Raw genomic sequence first — 8,008 nt, forward strand, 5'->3', positions numbered from 1 at the left:
ACTTGAAATGTGCCGGACCGAACCCGAACACTTACACCTGCATCCACTGCGAGTCGGAATAATTTTTTTTCGCCAATTCCTATTTTTCTTATTATTTATGAATCACTCTTTCATTTCCCTTGATAAGTAAATGTTTTTCATCGGTAACAATCATGTCTTAATCGATTTACAGACTAACCGACATTCCCCACCTTTTTTCAAAATCGCAAAATCAGGTTTTTTGCGCCAATGGCTATAACTTTTAATTTTTTGTAGAATTTTATCAAACCAATATTATCAAAAGGAAGGTTACGACTCGCACTACAAATCTATGCTTTGGAATTTTCACAAAAAATAACTTTTATGTGACTTTTTAACCGAAATCAAAACGTGACCCAACATTCCCCCCTACATATTATTATTTCTTTGGCACATTTATCTGTATGTTTACGAAAACAAATGTGAGCCATATACATATGTACATACATTCATAATAAGAAGTGTCGCACGCTTCTTTCGCATCTCCGTTGTCACGGTCAACCAATGGCCGAAACTTGCGTTTTGTCAAAGAATCAAGTGCTGAACACATTGAGTACAGTTATGTAGTTGTGCAGCTGCCTCAATACCTGTGTCGATAAGAGTGTGTGTATTCTAATATCTGTCGCGTTCATTGGTTCAGCATTTGTGTGATGATAGAAAATCCAAGCTGAGCCGAAAAAAATAAACGAATAGCCGCCTATTGACCGCTTCCCTTGCCGCTGTAACAGCTTCGCCTACAAACTAGCGTAAATATGTATGTATATTTATCAGCTTGCATACATATCGACGCAGATTTTTAGAACAGACATAAATATTATAAATGGACAACTCCGTTGTTGCCACTTTTCTGACTACTTTCTGTGAAGAAGCATAAGAAAATTGATCAATTTATGATTTTTAGCTTTTGCCATCGTCGCGAAAAGACGCTTGTTGGCGAAGGCATGCTCGGGGTGATGTTACGGCGTCTGTTTTTATGAATGAAGCGAGGCACTTGTCTAATATATAAAAATTAATCGCAAAATGTGTTGCTAAGCGCATAACTCAACAACGTCTGCACCAATTTGGTCAATTCTTTTTTCTAAATGTTCGTTGAGGTTCAAGGATGGTTTTCACGGCAAGAAAATTTCGAATAATTGCCTGAAAAGCCCTAAAAACACCACTTTTTTCTTTCCCATACAAACGAATGAATGTTTATTGGTTAGTAACGCTAAGAGAACGGCTGCACCAATCTTGATGAAATTTTCAGAGGTTGTTCTCTGTGGATCGGGGACGGTGTTGAAATAAAAAAAAACGTGTGCTTTCGTGAGGTATGTCGGAAAATTGGACAATTACAAAAATCAGCTTTTTTCCATAATATTTTTTTTTCAATTATTTGAATCGTTCAATTTCGGTCGCTTCTTTTTTTATCCGGCTATTCAAAAGAAAAAATGTTGAAAATTATTCAGTGAAAACTGTATATGTGTTTCAGAGAAGGTGAACAATTGCAGATGGAAATTTGTTACGATGTCATAGCATAACTTTTCAAACAACAGTCTCGATGTTTGTTGGACTTTTTTCTTGACGCAACATGTGGTATATATGGTGCTGTTAAATGCTGGATGTATTCTGTTGGAAAAAAGGTTAGCCGCACGCACACATTTTTCTTTGGATGGTGGATGGTGGTTACACAAAATCAAATTGATGAAATAATTTCTGCGGAAATTCCTGGCAATGGCAGAGCATTTAGCATTCAATTTAAAAAAGTAAATATCGAAGTTGATAACACATGGACTTATAACCATTATTGTTTAATCCACGTTCAAAAGTCATACTTGATTTCTGCAGTTTGGTGAAATCGATAAAATACGTTTGTAAGTACGTCACTCAAGGAAGCAACATGGCGGTTATTGGTCTTGAACGATACGGTCGATACGTGAACTGCAATAAAGCGCTTTGTAGGATATTTTTTTGCAATTCATGAACGCGTTCCGACTGTTGTTGCGTCTCGCAGTTAATTTGGAGAATGGCCAAAGAGTGTATTTCAACCCAGAGAATACAAAGCAAGGCCAAATAGTAGATGGACATCTAGGTGTGTTTTCGACTAATGCATTAGGACGAATTTACACAATCCACCCGAAAAACGACGATTGCTTCTACCTTCGCTTGTTATTGATTAATGTACGCGGATCAAATTAATTTGAGGTATCAAGCAAGCCAGCAATTACAATTATTGGAACATGATAATCACTGGAATCAAGCGATGGACGATGCGATAGCTACTTCGAATGCTATTGAAGTTCGCACACTTTTCGCGATGATCATTTCGACATATCAGCCTTCAAATCCGCGTCAATTATAAGATATGAACAAAAATTACATTACTGAAGACATTTTACATCGCATTGGTCAATTTCGGTTGATACTTCCGGTGGTTTGATATCAATTCGATCTGCTGTTTATCAATTCACGAGAGACGAACTCATCACGAATGTTTGGACATTGGAAAAATTATTGTAACTACGATACCTTAAGTGCACACGCAATCTTAGCTCCCAAAAATACCGATGTTGTTGACTTAGACTGGAAGATTCAAAGTGAAATTCCAGGAGACTTGCGCTCATACAAATCGATCGATYGTCTTGACAATGAAGACGACGCCGTGAATTATCGAGCGGAATTTCAGCGCATCATTTCCGTCTCAAAGTTGGATCTGTCGTTATTATGTTTCGCAATGTGCCGAAACTGTGTAATGGAACCCAACTGATTGTGATGCACCTATCGAATACAAGGGGGCATAATGATTGATTCTACGAATTCCTTTGAGTTCTAACGATTTGACATTTCAGTTCAAAGGCATTCCGTTTCCAGTGAAAATTGTATTTGAGATGACAATAAACAGCATACAAGGATAGTCGCATAGTTTCACGCAGGACAACGGCTGCGGGATCAGCTAGTCATATATTTTTTGGATCACTAATCTGGCAACTTTTCCCGTTTACAGCTGTGCTTTCGTGCTCTTAGAAATTCGTTTAATTTATATAATATTTAAAACTTTGTGGTGAAATTATCTGAATTAAATGAYCCTTAAAGATAAGTATAACAGTGATACTTCTATTAAAGTAATTGAAATTTACTTTAATTGTGTGTTGGTTAATTTAAATTTATTCCGCCGAGTCACTTTCAATTTGTTGTTGTGCTGCATTTTAAATAGTGTAATTGTTAGTGTTAATTTTTATTGCTTACTTAAATCTTCTCTTGTTTTTATTCGTTTCCATATTTGTCCACAGCTGTTTGCGAGTTTCTTACTTTTCATGTGTTACAGTGCAACCCACACTGCTCGCTATATTGGCTGTTATCTTTGATAACCAATTATTTTTATTGCATTCATTTGTTATAAATATTTTTGTCATTGCTCTTTTAACTTTTATTATTTAACACTTTTTATATTTTTATTTAATACTGTTTTTTTACATTATGACTTGTAACTTTCCGAACGGCTCTAGGCGAGTCGGAACGCTTTGTTTCTTGTTGGCTTTGTGATGGGCTTGCCCATTTGAAATGTGCTGGACTGACAGGTAGGATATTGGATTCTATTCCTGACAGCAAGGGTTTGTGCTGGTCTTGCTCGAAATGCAGACCAACAGAAATTGAATTGTTTAAAGTTTTTAAGCAGGCGCGTAATCGTTTCAAGGAGATTGGTCGTGAGCTTGAAACCCTTACTGAAATATTTAGGCATTATGAATTGTTAATTCAATCATATCAATGCCTAAATGGTCAAGAAAAGAATTCAAAACCTTCATCTAAACGTAAACGTCCGTCTGATGAAGATACCACTGTATCTTCCTCAAAAAGAATGTCCCACGCCCTATTGACCTCATCAGTCTTTCATCCCCTTGTCCCTAAGGAGAGAAGGTTCCACCTGCTAAGGACACAGAGAAAACTGTTACTGAACACGCTAAGTGGAAAACTTTTCTAGATCCACCTCCTAATACTTCCAAGTCAGCTAATACAATCTTCGTTGTTATCGATCGGAAAAAGGCAATTTTTTTCTCGGACTTAATGTGGATACCACAGGCGATGWTATAAAAAGTGATATCTTGTTGAAATTAAAAACGGTAGATAGAGACCTCCGTAAATTTAATTTGAAATACAACAGGGATGTTTCGTCGTTTAAGATCGACGTATCCGATGACAATTTTCGATTGATATTTGACTAATTCCGGCCATCTGGGGTCTTTGTGCGCCAATTCGTACACAAACGTGATAAGCCCCCTTTAGTTATCACTAAATTGCCAAGAAATCCCGTGGATACAAAAAACTAATTAACAAAATTCCCTTATTATTTATTATCAAAATGTTGGAGAGCTTAATACAAAACTTACTCATTAAATACAAATAGCATTCGTTGTAACTTTAAAATCATTGCTTTTACAGAAACTTGGCTAAAGTCCCATATTTTTGATAATGAAATATTCAACAACGATTTAGATATAACCTTCTGAACGGAAAGGGAGGTGGTGTTTTGTTTGCTGCTCATTCTTCAATTCCACGTGAAGATTCAGACTTCATAGAATTTAAGTGCATTCGCTAATAGTGGCCATGTCTACTTAACCTTATCTTCTATACTGCCTCAATGCAACATATCTGTATATATGCATCATGTTTCATTAATAAATAATGTTTTCTCAATGGTTAATAATACTGATTCCATGATTGTCTTGGGAGATTTCAGTTTACCGTGCGTATCATGGAAAGCTATTAATGATTACACCATTTCTTTTAGTACTCGCTTACGTTGTAACGAGTTCTTAGATGAAATGTCGGAGTTGTGTCTTAACCAAATTAATTTAATTTCAAACGAGTTTGGTAAGTTCTTAGATCTAGTTTATATTGATAACGCTCTAATGACCTCTGTTGTCCGATATGATCCTTTGGTTCGGCCAGAGGACTCGTATCATCCGCTTTGGAAATTATCATCGAAATCATAGCCAACTTTGCTTATAATAATATACAAGACCTTTGTTTTCGGTTCAACTTTGCGAGAGCTAATCCTAACAAGATTAATTACGAACTTTCTAAAGTAACCTGGCAAGATTACAGCAGCAATATTGAATTTAGTGCTTCCGACTTTAATGAAACTATTTTAAATTTATTTGAAAAATATGTTAAGAATTGTGTTGTTACTCAAAAAATGAGTTATAATTTATGGTTTTTGAAAGAATTATATAAATTAAAAAATATAAAATATCGTGCTTTTAAACTTAAAAAAAAAACAGGTTTAGTTGCTGACTATTCAAAATATTCTAAATTGCGTCGGCAATTTGCTGAACTTAACAAAATAAGTTATAATAATTATATAAACAAAGTAAAAATTATTGTTATACGTAATCCAAAATATAAGTGCAGTATATCACACCATTTCTAATATGCTCGCTGAATTCTTTAGGTCCAATTACTCTCCAAAGTCCCCAAAAAATGTTCCGCATCAGCACAAGTTATGTGTCGTTATTACAGTTTGAAAACTTTTGTTCATATCCAATTCCCTCCCAGAGTCCGGCAGTGAACTCAATTGCTCAAATGAATTGCAGCTTCTTGATGTCGAAGCTTCCTTGTGTTTGTTGATGTACATACGTTTTTTGCTACACAGTGCGTATCTACCTCATTTATCTGATTGGTGGCTTTTCGATAGCCAAGTAGCTTAATGAATTCCTATGATGGAATCTAATACTATAGATAACCATATTTATTTTCCCGCAGAAGTCAATCGGCCTCAACTCATTTGGGGGTGTTTCCTCTTAGAGGCTGAATTTACTGACTGTTGTGCCAAAGGCACCTTCTTACCTCATCCTGACGTTAGAATCACCAAGCAGCTCCCATATGTGCGCTTCAAGCGCTCATAGAATGCATCTTTGGTCATATTGCCCTTCTCTTCCGTCGGGCAATGGGCGCAAATTAGCGATATGTTGAAGAACTTGATACGGATTGTGATTAGACGTTCATCCACCGGGTTGAATGGCAATACTCGGCGAAGGAGTCACTCTACCGCTGAATTTCATTATCATTGGAAATGTGATCAGCAAACTCGTAAGAAATGAAACGAACAGTTAGACTACAAATCGTCTCCTACTTATTTACAGTGCACCCAAGTATTATAACGTCACTGTCAGTTTCTGCGTTTTCCCGACTCCTCATCACTCTATAAACGCCTAAAACAGTATCGGCAAAGACAGAAGAGAGAAAAAAGAGAAATAAAATATGGCAGGAGCGGTGGAACCATCAACTTATACATCCACTCGGGGATAGACGGACGAAATGGGGACTTAGACTTTCATCTGGTGCAAATACTTAGTGGACATGGGTACTTTGGAAGCGACCTTTTCAGGYTCCACAATGACATTAGTCCAAATGCAAAGGAAAAACTAAAAACCACACTCGGTGGTAGTTTTACGGTCGATAACTTAACGACACTTATTTGTCAGTCGATAAATGGAAAGCTGTCAGCGAAGCGTCAGCAGCCATAATGAAGAAACTAAGACTTTTTCAACAGGTGAGGCGTACTCGGAATCAGACCAGAGAAACAAGTAACTTTGGTCCGACTCTGTCAAAACAGCATGTTTCTTGGGCCTGCCGTTGGATAAGGCGACGAAAACTTGGCTAATCATCTTTACGGGGACTAGGTACCCGATTTAACAACAATAACATCTAAACAGGTCACAACACAAATTCCTAGTACTTTTATGTATTCAAACTTCTACAAAGCACAACGTATAGATTTGTTGCTCAATGCAGATATATTTTTTGAGATCCTTCAAGAAGGAACAATTTCACTTGGAAAAGGCTTAAGAGCAAATTAGAGAAGGCAATGGAGAAGTAAAGCCCTTCTTCAACGAACAAAGATCAATCTCTATATGTCACTCATTATTCCTGTTATGCATGGCATGGACGATGACAACGTCTGATGAGTCGACACTATGAGATTTTTAGGGGAAAGTTCCGCGGAAGATTAATGGTCTTTTGCGCATTGGCAACGACGAATATCGCATTCGATAGAACGATGAGTTGTACACGTTATATGACATTGACATAGTATGTCGACATTGACATAGTGGAGCGAATTAAGAGACAGCAGCTATGCTGGTTACTTCATGTCATCCGAATGGATGAAAACACTCCAGTTTTGAGAGAATTCGACGCAGTATCCGCCGGGGGAAGCAGAGGACGAGAAAGCCTTCCACTCCGTTGGAGAGATCAGGTGGAAAAGGACCTGGCTGCASTATGTGTCTGGAATTGGCGCCAAATTGCTAAAAGAATAAACGATTGGCACGCTGTTGTTAACTCGGTTATAACCTCATACCCATCCTGTGAAGATGGGTGATGCCGGATTATAAATCCACCAACTCCCAAATAGATTTTTTGTTATAAACTACAAAAAGTGCGATATATCTATAAGTAAAGTGCCAAAAAGTAATAAATAAAATTTTGCACCCGAGATGGTGCAAAAGGGCCACCGGTGTCGAAATTGGACAATTCCTCTGGCACCGTCCCCATTTATGTGTAAACCAATGTATCTTGACCTACGCCAAATTCGTCAATAAAATTCGGTAGCTATATTATCGTGAATCAAGTCGGAACGAACTATTCAATCCCCGAAATACCAAATTTGTTGACATCAGTTGCTATAGCGAACATTTTTCAGATTAATTACACTTTGGAACATTTTTGGGATTATTGTCTGGGGGGTGAGAAATTCCAAGTCATGGTGATGGTACTAGGTCAGTATAGTAAAACCCTCAAAGGGTTTGGCGTTCGTATGTGTCAGTTTTTTTATGACCTTTTAAATTTGTATACTCTCGCAACAAAGTTGCTAAAGAGAGTATTATAGTTTTGTTCACATAACGGTTGTTTGTAAGTTCTAAAACTAAAAGAGTCAGATATAGGGTTATATATACCAAAGTGATCAGGGTGACGAGTAGAGTTGAAATCCGGATGTCTGTCTGTCCGTCCGTCTGTC

Source organism: Bactrocera latifrons, unplaced genomic scaffold (assembly GCF_001853355.1).
Source record: "Bactrocera latifrons isolate USDA-ARS-PBARC rearing strain unplaced genomic scaffold, ASM185335v1 scaffold_1031, whole genome shotgun sequence".
Taxonomy (NCBI): Eukaryota; Metazoa; Arthropoda; class Insecta; order Diptera; family Tephritidae; genus Bactrocera; species Bactrocera latifrons.